A 26,401-nucleotide genomic window follows, 5' to 3' on the forward strand; every position below is an offset into this window, starting at 1 on the left:
TTTCAGACTTAGCCTTGAGCTTAATGATGTTCATGTTGAATTTTTTTTTTTCCACCAATGTACAGGAACACATTTTATAACTTTTTATATAGTTGATCCTAAATGAATTTTAAAAATATTTATCTAATAATAGATAAGCCTTCTTTTTGATCTGTTCGTGGTTTATTTCTGGGAAGAAGGTAAATGACTGGAATACATATTTTACCAGACTCCTTTCTGCAATAACAGAATACTAAATCTGGATGCATTTATGTGGATGCATTTACCTGTACTGTACTTCCTTTTTACATCAGAGTATGCCAAAAAGTCTACCCTAACTATTAGCAACTTTCCTTTGTAGAGATTAAATATTACTGGACAGCTTTCTGTAATCTTTTGCCTTACTTTTTTGCTTTAAGCGGTCACTCTTGGTGCCAAGACCTCTACAAGCTATAACATAAAGCTCAGGGATATTGTTTCCATAGCAGCGTGACTCTAGTGCAATTGTATCAACAATTGTAGCCACTTCTGCCAACGTAAGCCTGATATCTTCAGATGACAACAGATGGCTAAGTAGCCTACTTCAACTATCAGAATGATTCAGTCAGATCATCCTTCTTTTCTCCTTTAAAACTATCCTTGAATTCCAACTCTCCGAAGGCATTTTCGATTAAGTGGTAGTGAGATATGTTTAAATAGCTGGTCCTTACACATCCATACAAATACCTTTCTGACCCTTATTCTTGTCACAGATGTAAATAAACACTAGAAAGTGAATGAAGCAGAAAGATATGCGGCATTAACAAACACTATAAAAACAATCTCTTTTCTCTTACTCTCTTTTAATGCTGATGTGACCTCCTTGAGATCAAGATTCTGACAAATTATGTCTAATATATGGAAGTGCTTAAAAAATTCTAACTTAGATAAAGTACTTTCAAGTCAAATTATTTTTCATGTAAGATGTTATGTTTTAACATTTTCTAAAATGTTAACATTTTTTAACATTTCATATATTTGCCATTTTTTAATTTTTGAAAAGAGGATACCAAGGAAAAAGTAAACTGGAAAGAAATAAGGTATAAAGAATAAAAAAATTAAAACAGATTAAGGAAGGATTAAATCTTGTTTTCATAATCTCTACCATTTCCTTACTAAAGGAGAGCGAAGGAAGACTTGGACCATCTGTGTGACATACATTAAAATGAAATTGCTTTCAGGTCTTTAGACATCACACTAGAGAGAGCAAAGAGAGTGAGCACAAGTCAAACAGAGCTTGAGGGTGGGACAGAAGAGATAGAAATCTAGTGAAATGGAGCAGAAAGATAATGTTGACCCTAAAGCAAAATTTGGAAGAAAAAGTCTGCTATGCAAAGGTTAGAAGCCCAAATTGGGATGGGTTCTGCCAGTCACCAGGTAACAGGTGAATAAGGAATCTGAATTCAGTTTGCTCAGTCTATCAGCCTGGCCAGGTGTGAGAACATTCATCAAGTTCTTGATAGACTATAGCACCCATCCATGAGAAATCTCATTTCTGGACATTCGGCAGTCCTTGACCTTGAAAGCAGTTCCGGACTGGTAGTCAGTCTAACTTGATAAACGATGATTTCTCAAAGAGAAATGCAATTCTCCCACTCCACTATGACCACACATACACGTGCAAACACACACACACACACACACACACACACACACACGGCTTAAAAATGTATAGCTACATACATAGAAAGACCCATGAATGTGTGACATACTCTTTCCACCAGCAAGTCACTGATAACACTGGTGCACTTGATGCATTCAACATAATTTCAGATAACCAACACCTGTGCCTGCCCTGCTCTAAAAGCTCCCAGAGAAATCTTGGCTGTCTGACAGGAAGATGTACAAAGAAGTCCTTGCCAAAGAATAAAAATACAAATGTTTATTACAAATAATACCCAGGGTTATGGTTGTGTTCTATGCAGAACTTTAGTGGCCAAACCAGAACCCCTGGCCTAGGAATACCAAAATGTGCTGTGATTTTATTTAAATATGTATTTATTTTTAACAGTCATGATAACAATAGTTTCTGTTTCCCCTTTTTACATTACTGTAATTGATTTATTTGTTCTTGTTCCTCCCACTAAATTCTAAATCCCTGTGAAGACAGTGGCTGTGTCACCTCTCTCTCTTTCTTGTGCATCTGTCACAATTCTCTCCTCTCTGTCTCTCTGAATGATATGTGATCAATGACTGCTTGTGACATGATTTATTCATAGTCTTCTTTCATTCCTGAAATAATAAAAGTAAAATGAATATGTATGACACTTAATGTTAGTAAGAATTAATTATTTCTACAACCTACGGTAAGCTTAGGTTATAGATGGGTAAATATAGGAACCTGTTTGTTAACAAAATATCAAATTTGGGAATACATCCGAGGCCCGTGCATGGATTCCTTTTTGTTGTTACCAATATTCTTCTGAGATATTATGATTCTCTATACATTTTAATACTATAGAAATAGAGCAACAACTATCTCTAGATTTATTTGTGTCATGAGAAAAGATCTCTCATCCAACTGTACTTACCCAACTCAGCAATTAACCATTACTCTGTTCCCTCTATTCTATGGAAGCCTGCTGATGAGTGAACTCCGTTAGCACGTCACGCTCTTCTCCCATCAGATAAATTATATGTTTTCAAGTGTTAAGTATTTTTTCCAAATATATTTATGTCAGCTTTATATGCTATTGTAATTACATAATTTAACTAATTACTATTTAAAACAAACAAATAATGGGAGCAAAAAGAAAAAGTTGGTGTTTAAATGAAAATTATGTTAAATGCTTTGGACATATTTGTTAAAGGTAAGCTAGAAAAAAATGCTGTTGAATTAGGTAGGGGAGGGTGAGACAACTGTTTCAGACTCAGAGAAAATTGTAAGAATCCGGAAGGAATTTCATACTTGGATTTTTCATATATAAGTTTTTATAAGAAAGATAATGGGCCTATTTGAAGAAAGGGATTTGGTCTTACATTAAAATTGTAGTAAAAACGTGTACATTTGTAAGCGTTAAGTCAAAAAAAAGTGTTGAAGATATGTATATATTTTTAAAAAATAATGATCTTCCTTAATAGACTTTTAAAAATTAGCTTATACTAAGATGGCTACATATAGGTCTTCTATTTTTTATTAGCCCTTGAATTTATTCAGTTTCAAATAATACTTATTTTTGTTCATATGATTCAGGAGATTCAGAACTCCAACTAACGTATTTATGTATTGATTTATTCACTTTATTGTGACTACATGCTTAAAACAATACTTAATGATGCCATGACTACATTCAGAGCTTGCAATTGAATAGGGAAGATATGCTACCTATATATATACAACTACAGACAATTATTTGTAAGTTGTACAAAGCAAAACAGGGGCTCACTTCCAGAAGCACAGGTGAAAGACTCATTTCTTTATTAAAAATGTATTTTTAGATATACTTTTTAGGTACCAAGAACTATGCTTAGTTCCAAGGACATAGTAGTGAATATGACAGACAAGTCCTTGTCTCATGGTTATATGAGAAGATGTTTCTTGAATATAAGTAGGATTGCCATAGGTAAACACAGGGTTCGAAGAAAATAAATGATGAGGTGACTTCAGCATGTGCAGGAAGAGGCTCAAAATTTGTTGAGGGATTAGTGAGTAATTTGGCTAGAGGATGAGGTATCTGTGGAAGTGTAGTGAGAGATAAAGATGGAAATTATGCAATCATTTCTTTTGATGTAAAAACAATTAATAAAAAATTTCTCCCTGTGCCTTTATGAGCCTATTTCTTCTCTAGTAAAGTGCAGGCAATTGTCAGGCTCTATGATCATCAAGGTCCTTTTACAGGCCGTAGTTTTTTTTTTTTATTCTGAATTCAAATTCCCCTTTGTTGTCGTTGGAACACAATCAAAAGCCAAAACCCTTCCTTCCAAGTTTGATTTGTTCTTAGGCTCTCATCATGGGCCGGAATTAACACAAGGGGACAAAGAAATGGAATTTCTAATACACATTGCTCAATGCAGATTTCAAGTCCTGCTATGGCACTCCATTCATTGCTAAAAGTACAATATGAAAAAGTACAGAAGGAACACGAGAGAAGAAACCAGAAGGCTTTTTAACTTCATTTGTTTCCTATAGTTCCCTGTTCTTAAGAGTGTGTTTCCACCACATCACCACCCTCCCCCCACCCCCCGCCTGAGCTTTACATAGAAAAGTGTCATCTAGATTTGGAATTTATAGCTTCTTCTCCTTTTATGTTATTTGCTTTTATAGTTTAGGCTTTACAAATTCTAAGACTATGTCTATATAATGCCCCAAAAGATTTATTGGGCAACAAATTTGCTTGGCCATTTGCATCCTAATGGCAAAGGCATTTTCTTCAGCCGGAATAGTTTATTTTCTTTTCAGTTGCAAATGGGGATATTTTAAGGGAAAAGAAGTTATTTTGGTTCAAAGGGGGATATTATAGCTCCTCATTTCTGACACCTGTCAACTTCCCGCCTCAGCAAGAGTTCTTTATTGGTCAGAAATTAATGCTTTGACTCAAATGACCCCAGGCTGTATTATCTAGTCCTCATCTAAAATAAAATAAACTTTGGAGTTCTTTTTTCTAGGTTTATGTAAATAGTTTAAAATTATACCATATACAGGAGAGAAAGTATTATTTTATAGAAGAGGGTTGGTGGGAAACCTTACTTTAGTTGTGTACATAGAGCACTATAATAGGAATCAGAAGGACTGCGTTCTATATTTTTTGTTTAGCTGTATGACTTTTAGACACGTTGCTTGAGTTTTGGAAACCTTAGTCTTTCTCATAAAATAGGAGGCAGGGAGTGGGTTTAGGGAAAAGTAGACGGTGAGTGGTGGTGTTTGTGGTAGTTTCATGGGTCAACCTTCAATGAGTGCTTAAACTTATACATCTTATTTCAATAGTACTCACAGTACCCTTAAGAGAAGAATTAGAGCTCAAAGAAGTTGGATTATTTGCCCAGGTGTTAGAAGATGTCGTCAAAAGGATGCAACTGCTGGTTGACCCACGAGCTGGACCTGGGCAATCAGAGGCTTCTTACAGCATCCCCGGTCCTTGGAATGTACACCGTTCCCACAACTGAAGCCGTTTTCAAGTACACAGCCTTGAGAGAGCAAGGTGTTGTTGAGACCATCTGGTGTGAATATGTGACTGAACCCAGTTTTAAGGCCTCTGTATAAACTTAAGATTCTGGAGGCAGGGTGCAGAGATCTACTTGTCTTGCTGCCATCCAACACAAGGCTCATATGTAAGTTCCCTTGCTTATTAAAACTGCCATCTACCAATTTGGTCTGCTTCTTTCTGCAGTCTCTCATTGCCTGTTGTGTATAGGGGCCAGTTTGCAAACCAATACCAGGGACACATACTCAGTGAACAGAAAACTCCATATGTGTTTGAGGTTACAGCTAGATTTTTCTTCTATACCACACCATACTTTCTCATCTAAAGTTCCTTCAAGTAGTCAAGTTCTTTCACGTGAAACTCTACTGTTTGGGTCCTTGACAAATCAATTTCCAGCTTTTCCTTCTTTAATTGTAAACGACTAGAGTGAAATACGTCAAAGGCAAGAAGACAAACTCCTACCTTCTGAACTTTTCTCCATTGCTGTGTTAATGAGCTCATGCCCATGAAGTAGTTTCATGACTTTAATGTATTATTATTGTTAGTTGAGCACAATTACCCACTCTAGGCTTTTTGACTGGAGCTGAACTTGTTTCATTTCAGATGCCCACAAAAGTCTGTATTCTTGTTCTTTATTCTCTGCTTCCACCTAAATTATGAAACCATTTCCAAGATCTGTGAAAACTGCTCTATAAGGCATTGGGACAGGTTTCAAAAGAAACCTGCAGGCCAGACTGCAAAGTCTGTTCTAGAAGATATTGCCTAAGGTCAAGTAGTGAGAGTATAATACAGGCAGGAATGAATGGCAGCCGTGTACCGTTACAGGATGGGGATTCTTTTGTTTAAAGAGAGGGAAAAAACAGCTCTGATGTAGGAAAGGTAAAAATAGGCAATCTCTCCATTTTTTTTTTAATAAAAAGACTTTTCTTTTTGACTCATTGTCTCAATAAAGCACATTAAAGGGTCTCTAGACAAAATGCACTTCTACACACGTAAACCTAATTGTACTTGGAATGAAAGTTTTTCTTTTTCCTTTTAAAAAAAGGATTTGTTAACACTTCATAGAAAACTTTGAAAAGTATTCTATTTAGAGGTAGTTTTGCTGACTCAATATGTCATGCATTTGGTATTTCCTCTCTTGATTTTATTTTGGGGATATTAGTATAAAACCTATTGTTTTTTTAAAAAAATCTTTTTACCAATGTCACCATAATAAAAATAAATAAATAAATAAATAAATAAATAAATAAATAAATAAATAAATAAATTAAGTAAGTAAGTAAAAAAACTTTTTTAGGATTATTCTGATCGTTTTGGCAGAATAATCCATAATAAAAGCAGTTTAGACACAAATATTACAGTTTAAATATCTTACCCACTTACTGGGGAAGGTAGGTGGGGTCTACTGAAATAAGATGTGAGAAGTGAGCTCAAGTGTCTCTGGGGCTTTTTTGAGTGGGAGAGGACTCTTCTTTTCCTATAAGAGAATTGGGATCTAAATGAAAGGAAGCGAATTGATAAAGGCATCCAGTGCTACTATTTCTTTTTTTTTAAATGTGCATTTCTTCCTACTCAAAAGGGGAGAGTCCAACTGAAAGTTTTGTGGGGGGAGGGGGGCACCTTTTAAGAATTCCCAGACGCAGCAGAACACAAATCTTTTGATAGAATGCAAATGACGTAACAGCAATACCAGGAAGCTTCTCAGAGCAAATTACCATCCCATCACTGAGAATTAGCAATGGAAGTTGATAGACTTTATCAACTTGGAGATTTTTTTCTGGAGTGGAAGGCAGCTGCAGGGAAGGGAATAAAATACTAGGAAGACTTCTATGTCTATAATTGATTTTTCCTGATGCTATGTGTGGCTTTGTAACCAAAATTAGCTTTTTAGGACAATAGTGATGATGCAGACTCACAAAATTTCTACCTATTTATGGAACAATGTGCATATATATAGGCATGTCTTCCACCATGATATTAGAAAGATTTCATCGACACTGTTACATAAGCTAAACTTCACAAAATGTGGGTAAATTTTTGCATTCAGAAAAAATACGGAAGTCTTCAATGTTCCTGAACTCTGACAATGCATCAGATCGACCTGTTGCCCTGTCCACACCTGACTTAAAATCTTCTGGGGATAGAGCCTGAATATCTGCTGTTTACAAAATTTTTACAAGTGACTTTACCCAACCACTTTTCTATGTTATAAAATGTGTCCCTGAACTAAAGTGAAGGGTATGGGCAGAAATAGAATAGGATACATTCTTCTCTCTAGAAAAGAACATTGGTGAGAAAAAAAAGGCTCAACGTATACATTACAATTTAAAAAATCTTTGATAAAAATGTTTGAACAATTGACATATGAATACATAAGTGCTCTGTGGCACCAACACAAGTAATTATTCAACTGTTAGCTACATTCAAGAAATATCTGTCCTGCATCTTGCACTCTGCTAAGCTCTATATGTTTTCAAGATAATTGGCAGGTGTGTTTACAATCAATTTGGAAAAATATGATACTAACACCGAAATAAGAGATTGATTTTTTAAAGCAATACGGAAACAAATAGAAAGATATTATAGTTAGATACAGCATATGTTTCAGTGAAATGTTTAGGCATCAAGAAAAATTTGAGATAACTTCTAAATAACTGTTGGGTCTATGGCCATGCTCCCCTGAACAAGCCCGATCCCGTCTGATCTGATCTCGGAAGCTAAGCAGGGTCGGGCCTGGTTTGTACTTGAATGGGAGACCACCTAGGAAGACCAGGTGCTGTACACGTAAAAAAATAAAGGATTGTAAGCTGACAAGGTCCTTGCAATCTGTAAGGCCAACCAAGGGTTGCCTAAATAAATGAATAAATAAATAAATAAATAACTGTTGGAATACATTCTAAGCATAGGGTTGGGAGATCACAAAGTCTGTTTAACACACTTCTTGGCTCTGGCGAATTCACATCTCAACTCTATGACCTTAGCAAGTCATGTGACTTCCCTGGGACCCATTTCCTTACCTAATAATGGTGCTTAGGCTAATAAGTGGTCTCCACAGGAGCGCAGAGTAGGGGTGGGGAGATTATTTCCCCAAGGAACATGTGGACTATCTGGAGATATTTTTGATGATCACAACTTGGGTGTGGGGTTGCTAGTGGCATCTAGTGGGTAGAAGCCAGGGATGATGCTAAATAGTACAACACACAGGACAGTCCCACACAACAAAGACTTATCTGATTTAAAATGCCAATGGGGCTGAAATTGAGCTTAAAGTTTTGTCAAAGCTCTTAACACTTTGTTGTTCTTCGATAATGTTCCTCAATCATTAGAAGGCACAAGAATCGCCTAGAGAAATTAGTTAAATGCCGATTATTAGACTCCTATTTCCAAATATGTTAATACATTAGGTCTGGTCTTTGACTAAGTAATCTGGATTTTTAGCATGTACACTAAGTGATTATATTGTAGCTGAGTCCTCAGATTACATTTTGAGAAACTTTACTAAGATATACATTGACAATGAAGAAATCTAGGTTGATTCTTGAAAAATAATGCTGCTAGACTTTATTAGTATATCATGAGTCATTCAGCAGCCTGAGGAGACTTATACAAGGTTTCACAACTTGTTAGAGGCAAGGTAGACCTGAATCCACCTAGGTCTAGCTCCAAAGTCCATACTCTGACAACTATACAAACTGCCTCCTGAGAGTAGTACATATAGCCTTCGTAAGACAAATATGCAGTACGTGGGACTAAAATAAGATGAGGCAGTCTGGAAGACAGGCTCTCCACCAGTGACAGAAAAAGAGAATGTAAATTGTTAAAGGTAAGATAAGAGTTTCAGAGGACCTTGAATTAGAAAGTGAGGACTCTGAAATCAGTCTGGTGTTTCCCAGCCCTAGCTACAGATTAGAATCACCCTGGGATCTTTAAAGCCTACTGATATGAGGGCCTCACCCCAGAGATTCTGATCTAATTGGTCTGGGGCGGGGTCACATATCAGTAGATTTTAAAAAGCTCCCAGGTAGTTCTAATCTGTACCCAGAAGACCAGAGGGAACCACTGTAAATCATAAATAGGCGAGAGTCATAAAGAAAATGTTAAAGGGGATTAACCTGATGATAATGTATAGACAAGAATAGAGCATGGAGAATGGAGAAAGGGGATCAGCTAGGAGACTATTGTAGGAGTCTAGATGTGTGGAGATAAAGACCTACACTCAGGAGATGGCTTAGAAACAGCACTGAAGTCAGGAGGTTTCCCTCAGCTCTGCAGGTGTTGCTCTTATTGGCCTGTTGTGTGCCATAGAAAAGTCTCTTAATTTTCTGTCTCCATTTCTCAGTAACACAAAAGAGCAAATATTGTCCCTGACTATACCATGGCATTGTTATGAGATTCAAATTAGATAATTGAAAATTAGACATTTTTGAAATTGTGGTTTTGATTTGCATTTCCCTAATAGCTATTGATGTTGAGCATCTTTTCATGTATTTATTGGCCAGTCGTATGTCCTCTAGGGAGAAGTGTCTGTTCAGGTCCACTGCCCATTTTTTGATTGGATCATTTGTTTTGGTTGTTATTGAGTCGTATGATTTCTTTGTATATTTTGGATATTAGGTCCTTATCGGAAGTGTTGCTAATGCACAATACATATTCAACAAATGAAAATGGTGGCAGTGGATCTGGAAAAAAGACAGCCTAGACATGTTCGCATTGGTGAGACTGATGACCAACTGAAATCAGAGGAGTGAAAGATATTCTAAAATAGGGGTCCCCAGCCCTGGGGCCATGGACCGGTACCGGTCTGTGGCCTGTTAGGAACCAGGCTGCACAGCAGAAAGTGAACTGCAGGCAACCAAGTGAAACTTCATCTGTATTTGCAGTTGCTCCCCAGTGCTAGCATAACCGCCTCAGCTCCACCTCAGATCATCAGGCATTAGATTCTCATAGGAGCACCGATCCCTGGTGCCAAAATGGTTGGTGACCGCTGTTCTGAAGGTATGAGCCTGTGGAACTGGATGATCCTTCTCACAGAAGCAGGGAAATTAGGAATGGGGAATAACTCCTGATGGAAAATGGCAGTAGGTGAAGATCAGAGGTTCTCAACTGGGGGTGATTTTGCTCTCTAGGAAGCATTTGGCAATGCTTGGAGACATTTTTTGGGCTGTCATGATGTGTGTGTTGGGGGCGCTACTGTCATCTAGTCGATAGAGGCCCGGGATGCTGCTAAACATCATATAGTGCACAAGACAGCCTCCCACAGCAAAGAATTATCTGGGGCAATGTCAGTAGTGACATAGTTGAGAAATCGGATACAGTTATTACAGATTTGGAACGGGCCAAAGACATCATAATTATGTAATTCGATTATTTATTGTTACTGTTGACTGAAATGAAATTGAGAGATTAAATGACTTGGTTAAGGTTCCCAACAAGTGGAGTTCACAGTGACACAACTGAATTCCAGCTTACCTGACTGTCAGACAGTGCTCTTTAATGGGGAACCTATCTGACCTCTCACTCAATTCCGACCTGGCTCCGGGGGATTCGATTAGAAATGCTTGATACCCATCCTAGCTGGGAAGTATGATTTGAAGGCTAAGTAGGCTACTGGTGTGGTCTTCATTTCGGAGTAACTAGCAGAGTTGTGTTTGATTTCCAAATAACTTAAATTAACAAGGAAACAAAAATATAACAGAAAATATGAACAAAGAGCAAGGGACCCAGGGGGCTAAATGGAGGAAAGGTCAGAAACACCAGGGGACTGTTTTGTTTCAGTGACTTGAAATCAAGTAAAAAGGAACAGCTAACACAGTGGAATGAAGCATAAAAGTCAGGTAGGATGAGCCTTCGAACAGCCGTTAGACTGCTGAGGTGGAGGTCATGGTGACATTTAGAGGAGCATTTCCATTGAGCTGTTGGGGAAAGAAGGGAAATTTCAAAGAGACAGAACGAGTAGTGGGATAATGGAAGACACATGGGTAGTAAGTGCCAAGCGTTTCCTCATGCAAAAGAGATAATCAGGACCCATGGGATAACAAGGTCAAGTCAAGGACTCATGAGGGCAGGAGTTTCACCTGCGTTTGCTGAGAGCAAAGGGGAATTGGCAACAGTGGATGGACTTTGCACACAAGCACAGAGCTGCGGCGATACCGGGATGTGCGCACTAGATGGCAGTAGCGGGGCCCTTTCGGCTCGGTTCGCGGTCCTATAAAACGCTGCTTGTTTAAGTACAGTCGCATTTAGTTGGAGCTGCAGGGGAGTGAGGGAGAGAAGGGTAGGAAGGAGAGCGAGGGAGCTTGAGGGAGAAGGGTGCTCGCTGTGTTTACACCAGACACAGGCTTCGAGCATCCATCCCAGCCCCTGGCTCGAGCTCTTGCGGAGGAGAGCGAGACTGTTCTGGGTCCGGCCGGCGTGCGGCGGGAGCCTGGTCTGTCCGGGTTGCCGGAGCCGGGAGAGCCCAGAGGGAAACCGAGGGAAACGAGCCGCGCGTTTTTCTAGAGTGCAAGCGGAAGAGGCGAGAGCCGGAGCGCGAGAGGGAGCATCGAGCGCGGCGGAGACATGAGGACCTACTGGCTGCACAGCGTCTGGGTACTGGGCTTCTTCCTGTCCCTCTTCTCGTTGCAAGGTAAGGAGGGATGCCCTGGCCCCGCGCGCCCCCTCCTTCCTGCTGCGGGGCTCTGGGGTGGTCGGTGGAGTAGGGAGCGCTCGGAAGATGGACGGAACGCGGCTTATTTACAAGTCCTGCGGTGCGCTCCCTGCCCTCCCTGCCCTCCCGGCTCTGCGCCCAGGCTGGGTCCTGAGGCGTGCAGGAGTGTGCGGACAGACTTGCTGCAATATTGGTGTTGGTGGGGAGATCTGGAACCGGTGTGTGTGTTGTTGGGGGGTGGGAGGAGTAGTCGAGGTGTGTGTGTGTGGGTATGTGTGTGTGTGTTGGCGGGTTAGGGGCTGGTGAGAGGGGTGGTGGCGAAGGAGCAGAGGTTGCTCCTCCGTAAACTCCAAGCGCCACGGTGGTGTTCGCTGTCCCCGCGTCTCCAGTGCTGATACCACTGCAATCCTGCTCTTTCAGGAGAAAATTGGCATTAAGTTTAGGAGGGGGTTGGGTCTAACCTTGGCACCTGGTACTTGTATCTCCATGCAAAATAACCCCTGCAGATTCTGCCCCGATTTGGGGGAGTGAAGTGTTGGGGGGTGGTGGGCGTTGAAATGAATTCACAGGTTAATAGCCATGCCGACTCGGAATGGTCAATATTTTTTATGCTTGGGGGACTAAATAGCTACTGCTGGGTGTTTACTTTGAAGAGGTTTTAGGTCTCAGTGTTTTGAGAGGTTGTGAAATGAATTCATGAAGGTTAAAAATGAAAACACATGCAGTGTGTGCATATCCTTTACAGGCTGGTGTCCAGAGCCCGCATATATGTTGAACAAACCTACAATACACGAAGTAATTTTAACATAACAATATATTATCTTTTTAATCCACCTGTCTCTCATTCTTCCCACTCACGAGAGAAGCCTTGCACAATTAGCCATAGAGAGTCTGTGCTATATTGCTCGACCACTGATGGCTCCACTCCATCTTCATGTTTGGGGCATTCTGCCACCATTAGGACCAGCACCCCTTCACATTTCTCATGCTACCACACATGTGAGTGTCTCTTCATTTACACACATGTGCATGCGTGCATGCACACGCATACACAGACACAGTCCCTCTCGTGAACACACGGGCATGAAATGACCAGACTGGCAGTCTTACTCCTGATTTTCTTCTGACAGCTGGTTGTTAATGTTACATTTGTGGGTTTCATTTTTCATTGCTGGGGGATATTTTGTGTAGCTATAGAACCCTCTTGCCAAGTGAAAAGAGAATAGACTCCCTGGCTGTTTACTAGTTGAAGCATTGCAAGTGAATGAATACTATGTCGAAGTTACATTTTGAAACCAGCTTAGGGGAGCAGCTGGAACTCACCCACAACACATTTACAAGTTAAGGATTCTGAAAACTTCCTCATCTTAGAACTCATTGACCCATTCCTCCATCATCTAAATTGTGAGGCTTGTAATACATAATTTCTCTACTAACCGTGCCTGCATGAAAAATAGAATCCCACACCAGCTTTGGCTTTTAATATTTTATTCCTTTGCATTATTTTTCCCTCCAAAGCTCTCAGGACTTTCCCTGTGATTTCAGATGTTGCTGCAATCCAGCTTTTTCATACAGACACATTAACATCGTGACTGTACTATGCTAGTCGCAGAGGTTAATCCCTTTCCTTCCTATTCCATTTAACTCTAAGAACTTAGCTCTTCAGATAAAATGCTAAGAATGAAGTCACTAATAAATGCTTCTCTTAACTTTCAATAAAAGTGGAATATTCATTACAGTCATGGGACCACATGAGTGAAGGACAAATCGGAGTGCTGGGCTGATGTTCAATACTAAAGGATGAAGAATGTCTAATGGAGCACAAAACCAGATACTTATATTTGAGATCTTTTGCTTAAAATCTCTACTGTTTTCTTTAGTAATACCAAAGTTAACTATAGTGGCAGCTCTCTGAAATTGAGTATCTAGTATTATTTGGGCAAAGTAGATAGTTTTTCTTTCTAGAGAATATATTCCCCTCCTCCCCCGCAAAGATGAATTTTCAAAGGTTTGCTCAATAGAAGTCAGTGAAATCATGGGAAGTGGTTTCTCAAGCTTTGGGGTTTCCTGATGTGTGGCACAGGCCAGGCAGCAGTAACTGAGTAATGGAATAGCCAGAGAAGGCACTGTGGCCAGATGAGGCTAGGAAACATGGAGGTCACTCACAAACAGTTCCCACACACTCTTTCCTTCTGCCATCATCATGCCAGGTCTTGGACTGGCTGCCTCACAACATACTCCCCTCTGTCTTTCACACGACATTATTCAGTGTCAACGTGTGTGGCCCCTTTGAATCAGCCCTATCTCTTGATGACTGTCTTTCTTTTGCAGCACAGTTGCTTCTGCTGTTTCTCATGAATACGTTCGTGGATCCACAGATGAATGCTCTTCTTGATTTTCATTTTCAGTTAGACTCCATTTGTTCAAAGATGTTTAATGAGAGTATTTGGGGCTGTGTGGATGGACATTTACCAAATAACTTGGATCGGCCTAGTGAGACACAGGTTAAGCTGTCTGTCCTATTTTGTGGCCATGACCAAGTCAGACATACATTGGTGTATTCTCAGTAATAATTATGTTTGCTTCTCAATGATGAGGTAACGATTTGTTGTACTTTTTATCCAAATGCCCTGGAGTGGTTTGCTATAGTTGGTTATGTTCATCCATGCAACATCTTGGTGATGTTGGTAGGGACAACTTCTAACCTTGAATAATGAAGAAATGGTGAGAAGGTTACATAGCTACTGGTCCAGCTGGGTTTTTTCCTTGGTATACTGGTAAATGTACTTTATATTAATGAGAGCTCTGTCGATAAAAGTGTGTGAGATTTTCAGAAGTTTTCCTAGTTCATCATTACACTCTTATCACATTTACTTGTAAGAGAGAAGAGTTCAATGGGAAATTTTAAAGGTAAAGGGAAGCGAGCAAACAAATGAGCAACAACAACAAAAACTCTTCAGAACTCCATTTTGTGCTTAGTTTAATTGGAGGCCCCTGTCCCATTGGCTCAGATCTGGCTGGGTCTCCTTGTCATCTGGCATCTTGTTCCTTCTTTCTCTTGCTCCAGAGCCAGAATACAGCTACCGCTTCCACTAAGATTGGCTCTATTCTCTCCTTTCGGCATCTGGGACGGCAGTAGCTCTGTGCCCTCTGGGGATTGTGGAAGAGATGACCACCACTTGGCCCACCCCAGCCCCGTGTCTGGTGTATCTAGGCATGAAGGTCGCCTTGGCTTCTGCCTGCAGCCAGATTTGGGCTGCTGAGTGGCCAGGAGAAGAGCGTAGTTTTACTGCATCAGAGGCCGCAGGGCCAACCGCTGAGGGGAGCCCTGCAGCAGCTGTTCTGTGAGGGAGCTGCAGAGATGCCCGGGAAGTAAGCGTTCCATCCCATTGTTAGGGGACTCCCTTTAAAGAACGTCTTTAAGAGCTTTTTCTAAATCGCCTACAGGGTCCCTCTCCACCCTCTCCCCAAACAGTTCCAATGCAGATGTTTTGAGGAAAGCTCTCTGGTGGTATTTGACAGCTCCCTCTGACAAGGACTAAACACAAGACCCTTCAAGAGATATTTTTCTTTTTTTGAGTCCAAGTTACACGTTGTTTTAATATCAGGTAGTAGCAAGTCATTAGGGAGTGAAGACATAAAGTTTCTAATTTTACCCAAGTAACTTAAAAACATTCCCTAAATTCTGATTTTCTGCTAGGTAGGAATGCTGATGTTTTCCTCATCTCCATCATAAGTAACCTAGCACAGAGTCAACGAGCAGTGACGGCAGTGAGGTCCTCTGAGATGTAGGAGAAACATAGTTCCTTTTTCTAAGACACTTGCATTTCAAGGAAATGTCTGCATCAATTATTTAAAAAATATTGTCATTAACAGGAACCTAGACTTTACCCTTTGTTGAGTGTTGTTTTCTCTAGATTTTATAGGTGGTTGAACAGACCTTGTCACAAGCTTTCAGTGATGATTATTAATTATGATACAGATTTCTAGCTCACATTGCCATTATGACTGCTGAAAAATGTATATAATATCTTTTAGTGGGAGTTCTTTACAAGTAGCTTATTAATCTAGAAAGGCACAGTACAGCCTAGAAGTAAAACAATTGACCAGAAGGCCTTGGGATTTCTTATTTCCTTTGATAACTGTGTACAGGTCAACCCAGAAGACTGTAATTCATTTTACAGAATCGTGGTAATATCCTGAAGCCAACCATTTCTTCTAGTGCAATAGTGTTTGTACTATGAAGATCTTGTTGATCATATTTTCCTGCATAGGACATTTTCTTCACTGTTTATTTATCTACCTTGCCTGACATATTTGAAATAAAAAAATTTTCCTTACACGATTCTTTCCTTCATACCATTACCCTTCCACGACCCATGATTTCCTTGTATTCTCCGGCATTCATTACTATTTAAAAACACCAGTGCTGACAACATAAGCGGTGCTGGGCTGGACACTAAGGTAGGTGATCAAGTGAAAAGAATACTGAGATACACGTTAGAAAACCTAGATACTGATTTCGAATTTGCTAATAATTTCCTGATGATACGTAGACCATAATCTGATGTAAATCTCAGTTTCCTCATTTACTGCGTTGGGATAATGGTGCCTGTCAAATGTCATTTTCATGCTTTGAAAGTTAGAAGGCTCTGAGTGAAAGCATTATTTGTTTTGCCAGAGAAGATAGAGTTAAATTAAAAGGGTTATTTGGCTGCTTGCCATTGAACAGAATTTGCCAGTGTTCATAGCTATGTCTTTCTCCCTGCCTCCATCCTTTCTTTCTTTCTCTGGACTTGGGTGAGAGCCATATTGAGCTCCCAGTGCTAATTTAGGGCTGAGGGGAGATACCAGTATTGATATGGGGTTGCATAAGCTGCTTCTGCCTTCTCCTCACTTTGCTCAAAGGGCTTAAGCCAAAACACAAAACAAAGCAAATAGAATAAAACAAAATTGAAAGAAAACGTGTCTACTTTTAATTCCATGCTGACCACTCTTTGTTTGTTTCTCTTTTTCATAAGCCTGCAACAGTCTCACCTAATATTTTAACTTACAGTACTGAGGAATTGCTGAAGGAAGGAAGAAATGTTAGGGGATCTAGATTCCAATTAACTTTGCTACTGTGGCTGTGTAACTCTCTCTGAATCACTGTTGTTTAGTAAATGAGAGTGAGAATCTCCAAGATTAATGAATCTTGCTGAGGATGTCAGCAGACCAGAACTCTGCTGCTCAAATAACCTCCATCCCTTCTCTTCTATGTTTCTCCTTTGTTAATTTCAGTATGAAAAAAGCCAAGGAACAAAAAAGAAGTTATGCAGAGAGATATGCTGGCATTTGTGATGTGTATAATTAGTATTTGTCTCCCATCGACATATCAATGATATTAAGGGATTCTCTATAGGTACCATTAATCGTCCTGTTTTTTGTAGCCTTATTTCAAGTGCAAGATTAGGTATGTTTAAACCAACAATATAACTTAGTTTGTAAACTGAATGAATGCTAAGTATTTTATGAGGAAGCAAGAATTTATATAAATGTCTTCCCTGATTCAGGGACCTGCCCCCTTTTCTCTCCTTGAGAAGGCAATTGTGTACTCCCAGGAGTGGGCAGAAAGAGAGGTTTACCTCTTCTCCTACTGTCTGTTATCTCTCCTTCCTCCAAACTAGCAGCCCTAGAAGCTGTATCCTACTCCCAGGAGAGGAGATACGTGACTTTATCTCCTAAGGAGAGAGTGGCAAGCTGCTGAGAGGAAGCCTGTCCCTAAGGCATTTACAGAGGGATTCTGGCTGGGTCACTCTGGTCCAGGCAGCCTGGAACCGAGCCTGCTTTTCACTAGGGACCCTCTGTCTGAATACGAATGGAGAGAATCTATGATTTCTGCCCCACGATGCAGAGATAAAAACTAATTCCACTGACATGACCCAAACCTGTGCTGGCATATCAGATGTAGGCTTGAAATTGCTCCTAGTAACATCTATGGTTTTGTTACTGAAATTTTAATTTCCTATCTTTCCTATTAGGCAATAATGTGGTTTGAGCTGAGGAGGAAGGAGAAGAGTGGGCATTCTGTGGGTTTAAAGTTATTTTTGTTTATATGATGTGTGCAGCATGAAGAATGGGTAGTTATGGCAGCTAGTTTGGGTATATACAAGGTGAGGGTATAAGAAAGTGGATGGATATGCAAGAAAAAACTAAGATCCCCTTCCTTCCTTTCTTTCTCCCTTCCTTTCATTAATAAGTCAGAGCAAACAGTCTTGTAAACCTTATAGCAAAGTAGACAGAAACTTAAAAGATAACAAATTAATTATCACTGTGATGAAATATAATGAAGGAGAATTTAGAATACCATAAGAATATATTTTAGGGAGACTTAGCTTAGTCTGGGGAGCTAGGGAGGGCTTTCTTTAAGGAATTGACTTGTAATTGGATTTGAATGACAAGTAGAAGTTGGCTATGTAGAGAGGTGTAGAGAGAGCTTTTGTAGCAAAGAAGAGTCTTGCCAAGGTCTTGAGGTATGAAGGAAAATAATGTATTCTAGGAATCGAGTAAAAGAAGGGGTGCGAAGACCAAAGAGGAAAATGACAGGCAGTAAACCTGGATGGGTGAACTAAGCCTAGTGCTGTGGGTCCTTGAGGAGCATTGCAAGGATGTGGGACTTTAGTCTAAGGGGCAAAAATGATGGATGGCATAGAATGGTTTGAAAGTAGGAAAGTGCCACATGAGGTCTGGCTGTAGTATGGGAAAAGGAAAAGAGTGATGGGAGAAGCCAGCTCAGAGGCTTTTATTAGATAAGAATAGAGATAATGGTGGTTTGGACTAAGGTGGCATCAGAGACAGAATGAGTCCATCGATGAGAGATTCAGGAGCAGAATTTTCAGGGCTTGGTTGCACAGGGTTCTCTGATACATGAGTGTGTAAACAACCATTGCAGTTTAGGCTGAGGATACAAAGTTGACAATTTAAAATGGCCATGCTTATATATTACCTATCAGCTATCTATTACCAACAACCTTGTGAGGTCATATGCTATTATTTTCACTCTACAGCTGAGGAAAGAGACTTAACGCAAGTAAAACTGGGCTTAATTCAGAAGCCTGATATTCTGTCTCCAAATCCAGATGCTTTTCCTATACTGCATCACCTTGAGTGGTGGTGTTATGGGAATGACTTACAGAATTAAAAGAATCATTTTTGACTAACCATTTACGTGGCCTTGGGCAAGTTACTCTCTGATTCTGAAAAAAATCTCTAAGGTCTCTTTGAGCTCAAAAAATTAGATGAGTCTATGATTTTATTCTGATTGGGGAGAAGTCTAGTCTTAATTAGCAAAATGACTGGATTAAATAATATTTTTAAAGAATGCAGTCTTATTACATTCAGGTACATACAGAAAAAGTAAATTCCCAAAAAATTCTTTTTAAGGAGATGTTGCTGACCTAATTTAATAGCTAGATTAAAGAAGAACCAAAATCTTTTGTAATTGGTGGTAGCACCATTATTTTCAATTAAGTAACTAAAATCATAGCATCGTTTTTTTATGCATATTATACCATATTTCTGTAAAAGTTAATACCATTGGAGATTTGAGGTTAATTAAATATGTGTTTATTGGGCATCCAGTATTCTTAAGAAATAATTTCCTAAAGAGTAATAGACAATATATGATAAAGTATAAATCAGAATGGTTTAGAAAATAAGTTAGGAAAAACAGTATTGGAATGTATCACTGGCATGGCCTTAGCCTGATATTGAACGATAGGCAGATTATCAAGGTAAGGAAAAAGGTGAAGGATACTTCCAATAGGGAAAATGACAAACAAAGGAATAGAGGAAAAAATGTTCATTCTGTGTTTGGATTGTAGTATGGACGCCAGTCTGAGTGAAATTCCAGGTTTGTGTAAGAAAGTATTGACAAAGAAGCCTGAAGACTCAGGGTGACCCTTGGTTGCCTGGCTGAGCCATTCGTACTTGATCCTGGAAGAAAGAAAGGACCATTGATTGGTCCAGGAAGGAAGTGACATAAAGGAAATATTGCTTCTGGAAGACTAATTTGATGCGATTTACATACATAATACAGAGTCAAATTTAAGCCTTGCCTTTGTTTACCGCAAATTTTAAGCTATTTAGTTTTTCTGTATAAAATCTACAAATAGCAAGGCAAGGATATAATTTTTAAAGTCAATAGGGTCATATAATGCATGTGAATAGCTGTATCATGTTATCTTCTGAAGACACACACATACAGATGTGCGTGTGTCCTGCAGGATAACTTGGGCATAGAGAGTCTATGTAAGATGTAGGCATGCATGTTATTATGAAGGAAGTAAGTTGTGTGTGTGTGATATATAGTATGTAATATATGATGAGTAGGTAGAGTGAGGATAGCTTTTCCTAGATTGCTGGATTTTCGATGTAGACCATCTGTTTAGTTCTGTTCTTGTATAATATATGATGAGAAAATATTGTTAAATAAACCTTGGCAACACTAAAGGAACTTTGAAGTACTTCCCATTTTTATTTCAAAGCAAAGCTTGTTTTTTTTTTATATTCTTAGAATTAGTGAAGCTACAGTTTTCCCTGTATATGACTTAAAGAATCATTTATATTTTAAAAAATTTTATCATTAAAGATAATGTGTTCATTGTATAAAAATGAGAAAACACAGAAAAGCCCAGGAAGAAAATGAAAAATTAATCATATGTTCAATACCAGAGAAATTTCTATTAACTTTTTTTGTTGTATACCATTTCAGACTCCCTTCTACCCCTAGGCATATATGTTCACAAGTTACAAAATTAGGATCATGGTTTACATGTACCTGGTGATTTTTCTTTAAATAGCATATTGTGAATTGTTTTCTTTATTAAATATTCACTTATAACATCTTCATTAAAGGTTGCATAGGGTCCCATACTATAATTTATTCATCAATGCCCTATTGAATATAATCTTAGGTGAGTATTTTTATTTGTTAAATAGGAAGATATGACAATGTGCCACCCACGATTTGTTCTTGCTTCATAACCATAGTGATTAGGAATCTTAGGAAATTGGCAAATCAATGCATTATTATATCGTGTTTTGGAAAACATGTTGGTTTTCCTCCAACAGCTTATGTTATATTTGGTTGCTTGTTCAGTGATACATCCTTGTTAATAGATCCCACGATCTCTTCATGAGTATTTATGTGCTCCCAACGATTTGACACTTTATGAAGTGCTTTCACAAACATTAATTTGTTTGAGCCCCAAGAATACTCTATGGGGAAGCAAGAAAGCTAAGAGTATTGAGGTATGCAATGTGAGTACTGTATGTAAAACAGTCCAGTGCCTGGCAATGTAGTGAAACAGTCCAGTGCCTGGCAATGTAGTGAAAACTCTAAAAATACTAGCTGCTGCTATAAGACATCGATGATCATGTTATTGCTTTAAATCCTTAAAAAAAAGTGTTTTTTTTTTTTTTTTTTTTAGTTTAAGGATTATTGTTTCCCTTTTTTAGGAGAAGGAAACAGACCTTAGAAGGCTCAATAATTTAAATGAGATAAAGTGCTAGTCAGTAGTATAGCATGCTATTATTTTCTCCCTCCTGGCTCAGTGCTCTTTCCTCTTCACAGCACCACCTCTGGCAGGGATGGAGCATCAGTTGTTTCCTGCTTTTCAGTGGGATTTGACTTCATCATGAAAGGGAGTTTCGCCTGGCTCTTATTCCATGACTTGTGGGAAAATTTCTCTGACAAATCTCAAATTGTCTGGAATGTAGCAGTTTAAAAGCGTTATCTACATTGATCTACAGTTTCAAGGTCCCACCTTCGAGTTACTTTTAGAATTTGTACATGGATGCCATCTAGCCAGGATGACTCATCTACATTCGGTTTGTCAATTTGTTTTCAAAGATCATATATATCTAGCATCCTTTCATGTGATTGTCCCTTTACAATATGAAAAGGGTAACGACATTGAGATAGACTTAGGCAAAAGATCTAGTTTCCTGGCTTTTACCTTATTACCTTGGGTATGCTTTCTCATTCCTGTGGTCAGGTGGTTTATATAATTTTCCACCTGGCCCATTCCCTTTGCTACACTTAAAAACTTATATTAGGCTCTATAGATTGGCTTGCAAGCTATTCTTTAGTTTCTTTTTTTGGACTATAATTTCTAAGTTGTACTTGAAGTACCACATTTTGTGGCCTTCCTATATATTTATATTTTGTATATATTTTTATTTTTCCTTTGCCTTTTAGTATCTCTTGTACTTTATCAGTTGGTAATAAAGGACTTTTCCAAACTCACTCTTTTTCTTTTTTTTCCCTCCTGGACCTACATTTACTCCAGGCTTTGAAATGTTCTAAAGAGCTTTAAGACATTTTGTGGATTATTTATTTTTATTTGTAGTTTTTCTTTACTAATAATGTCATCTTTTTTACTGTTTCCTTTTCTAAAATTAAATAACAATATGATTGATTTCTTTGGATTTCCCTCCACCACTAGGATGTGGGGTTGAATTTTGTTATACATGGCTGAGCCTCAGCTGTTTCTGCAGCTACTTTGTATATAGTCCTTCTTTCCCACCCCCAGCCCTTCTTTTCTATTCATTCTAGAACTACCTGTCATGGGGAGCAGTTGTATGGCCTATAAACACATGCACACACATATATGTATTTAATTCTGTTTTTTTTCTTCTAGTTCGCATTAAATAATCAAAAAGCCTTATTAATATCTGCTTTTGGTTTTAATTTTCCAAATTAATTTCAGTGTCATAATAAGATGGATTATTGTATCACTTGTAACATTTTAATTAGGTATAGAATTGTCTGTTACAAGCACCCAATAAAGTTAATGTAGCCATGTTTTTAACACTAGTGTACTTTATCATGTTTCTTATTTCAAATGCTATATCTTCTGTCCATTGGTTCTTTTTTAAGCACTCATGAATATTTTTAATGTGTCTAATTCTCTACATTCTCATTATCAATACTCTTATTGTAGCTACTGTTGTCTCCTGCTCTGTAGGGCTTATAGCAATTGGTTCCCTAATTTTGGGCGGAGTGACTCTTAGGTCCTTTCCTATAGGTCAATATGGAGTTAGGGAGAAATTAAATATTGAGATTCAGCTTCGACTCTGTCATACGTGTTATTTAGGAAAGTGGGTTAACATCACTTGGACTCAAATTTATCATGTGAAGGAATTGTTTTTTTTTTTTAATGCTGGCTTTTTTTTTTTTTAAATGCACTTTAAATATAGCCAAGGCTTTGCCTATAGTCTTTCTGTAATGCTTATACATATACATTGAAAGAAAGGTAAATTTTAATTAATGATACATAATTGGGTAATTTCAAAGAAACCACCAGTTGGCAAGGTAGACTTAATCATACTGCTGAATAGTGGCGTCTAAATCATATGAGGGCAGTATAATTATCTACAGGAAACCTAGTCCTTTTGCCATTGATTCCTATACTGATTTCAGCCAAACATCCTGCAATATGTACAACTATCCACAAATGGAGCGAGCATGTGAGAATATGAATGTTTTATGAAATCTCTCACCCTTTTACAGCTTTTTCCAGAGGTAGCCATAATAGTAATACACTGTATTTTCTCTGGTTCTGTCTTAAGATTTAGGCTATCTCTAATCATCCTCAACTCCTTCTCTGTGAATAGGAGGTCCCAGAGCAGATATTCCTTTATAGATTTCACCTTATATTATATTCCAGAGTGATCATTGTGACTCAAGGAGAATGATAGTTTTAAGGATTCTGTGGCTTAGTTTGGGCTCAATAAGAAAGAGTTCAGTGATTGCTTCATGAGCGTGGTAGAAGGAAGAAGTTACAGGGCCTGGTCTTTGCATGCTCCCTACTGTCATCATCCTCAATATTATACGTTATCCCATGCTTTGTTCCTGTCCATGGTCTGTGAGTCACTTCTTTTTAGGCCTCTTCAGTTGTTCCTTTGATTCATGTTTGACCCATACATGTTCCGATAATTGATCACCTTGTTGAAATAGGCAAAATACCTTCTATTCCCATTTGAGCCATGTTTTGTGATTAGAACAAATGTTATCTTGGCCTTTCAATACCTGTGTTCAATTTTTCAAAAAGGTCATTCTTTTATTAAAGTGCTCCCCCTTCCCAATTGGGGAGTTGTTGTTCAATGGGTATACAGTTTTAGTTACGTAAGATGAGTAAGTGCTAGAGTGCTCCTGGACAATGTAGTGCTTATAGTTAATACCGTGTTATGCTTTTAAAAAAATGTGTTAAGAGGATAGATCTCATGTTAAGTGTTCTTACCAAAAAACACAACAAAACAAAACTCAAGGAAACTTTTGGAGGTGATGGATTATGTGTATGTTCGTGCATTCGGTGTATGTGTAGGTCTGAACTCATCACATTGTGCACATTAAATATGTGCAGGTTTTTGTATGTCACTTTAACTTCAATAAAACTGTTTAAAAAACAGCAAAACAAAAGTGCTCTGCTCCCCAAACAGCCAACAACTTCCAAGCACCCAGAAGATGCAAGCGTGAGTTTATGAGCTGGGTCAGAGAGCATTTCATTTATCATTGAAACTATGGCTTTTGTTTTGAACAGTGCTGTCCCCCCACCCCAAATCCTTATCCTTATACTTAGCTTTATTCAGGTTTTGCAACCTGAATCTTTCTTTTACTGGTAAATTTCTTCCTATATAACTTTTCAGTTTCTCATGTAAGTAGACACCTTTAGAAGTCCCATAATAGAGCATCAGGCTTTTCCAGAAAACAGTAATATGGTGGAGTAGTAAAAATGATGTCTGGTATGAGAGCTCAGATTTTTTTTCCATAGATAAAAGAAATAGTGCAATTTTATTTTATTTTATTTTATTTATTTATTTTTTCCCCTCTTTAATTCCTCCCTCCCACCCTCACCCCCCGCCCTTCCACCCTGACCTATGGATGTTGCCGTTTCTCTTTAAGAACTGGATCTCCGAAGGCAAGGCGTCTCCTCCCACACGCTCGCAGTGTGCACCCAGGGCCAGGTGCCCCCACACTCTGGGGGCCTGGTGCACCCCGGATATGGTCCATGGCTCCACCTGGGGTGTGAACCCAGGTCCTTCTGCATGTAAAGCAGACGTGCTAACCACTGAACTATGGAGCCACCCGGAAATAGTGCAATTTTAAATATCAGCTGTGATATTTATTTAGAAATTCACTCTTCATTCTCATGTGAAAAAAGGGTTAGAAATGGTCTTACCACGCTGGCCTCTTAAAAACCAGTATAGGATTCTAAAAGCACAAAACCAGTCTATGTAGAATACAGTTGCTGGGAATGGAATAACAGATTGTGGACGGAGGCTTTGTAATATCTGAAAGTCACGAAGCTTGTGCACCAGTGAAGGAGTCTACATAGTGAGGCTGCACCATTTTATAGTAATAATAACTAATTACTAATTTAAACGTATTAACTCAATTCTAATATTAAGTATTTGCATAATACAGGTGAAGAAAGTGAACTATAGAGAAGTTAAGTTGTCTCATTTCACACAGCTAAAAAGTAGCAGAGCTGAGGTTTGAACCTGGATAATCTGGCTCCAGAGTCAACAAATTTAGCCATTATACTACAGTATACTTCAAAATAAAGGATAGTATTCTTATGGGAGTAATTTTGTAAAGAAGTAAGGATTATCTGTTCATCGTTCTAAGAATACCACACATGTAATCGGTATCTGCGAATGAGCGTTCCAAAAGGCCTTCACTTTAGACTTTCTAGATTTTCGTCCATGGCTCTAAATGGCTTTTGTGTACTAGGTTAACCAACACACGTGTTCTGGCGGTGACTCTGTCTTAAATGAGCTCTAGTAAAGCCATTTTCAGAGATGGGTGGGAGAGAATGATTGTGACAATGACAGTAATGATAGTGATGGCTATGACACTGCTGCTGAAGTTGTTGTAGTGTAATTCTACAGCCTCCACAAGGCGAGGCAGGCAGCCTTTATGGAGCAAAGCTCTGGAGCTTTTTAATGCAAGGACTCAGCTTTTACTGCCAACTGTAGAAAAGAGAGAATATTTGACAATGTGTTATAGAAAAAATATACCTATATATCTATATCTAATCTTTCTCTATCTATATCTACCTATTAATCTATCTATATCTTTTGAGTAAATAGTGTTAGTCTTCCAGGCCCCGTTCAGCCCAGCAGATATTCTATTTCTGATTGAGCCAAAGAATTGTTTAAATTTTTCTATCCATAATAAAAATTCATTTTAGAGATAATATTGTGAAAAAAGGCATCCCTTTTGTATATATATACCATGTCTCAGGGGGCAGTAGCAAAATAGACTTTTTTTGGATGATGTTTAGTCCAGATTAAATTGGATATATTATTTGGTTTAGAATATAAAGATTTCAGAAGTGGAAAGTAGTGAATGAAGTTGGAAACTTGGTTATTATTGTAATAATTTTCTCACATGTAAAATAGGGCTAATATTGCCTACCTTACAGAGTTGTTATGAATATTAAATGTGATATATCATTTGAAAAACTGGTGCACCATATAAATTTAAGCTCTCATTATCATTAAATACATGAATCATTTTGGTACAACATTCATTTAACAGTATTTTCCT

General features: G+C 38.5%; 1 pseudogene; it reads left to right on the plus strand.

Annotated features, from left to right (window-relative positions):
- Positions 1 to 7,820: 7,820 nt before the first annotated feature.
- Positions 7,821 to 7,944, plus strand: LOC111736485 (annotated as a pseudogene).
- Positions 7,945 to 26,401: the final 18,457 nt, after the last annotated feature.

Source organism: Pteropus vampyrus, unplaced genomic scaffold (genome assembly GCF_000151845.1).
Source record: "Pteropus vampyrus isolate Shadow unplaced genomic scaffold, Pvam_2.0 Scaffold1, whole genome shotgun sequence".
Classification (NCBI taxonomy): domain Eukaryota; kingdom Metazoa; phylum Chordata; class Mammalia; order Chiroptera; family Pteropodidae; genus Pteropus; species Pteropus vampyrus.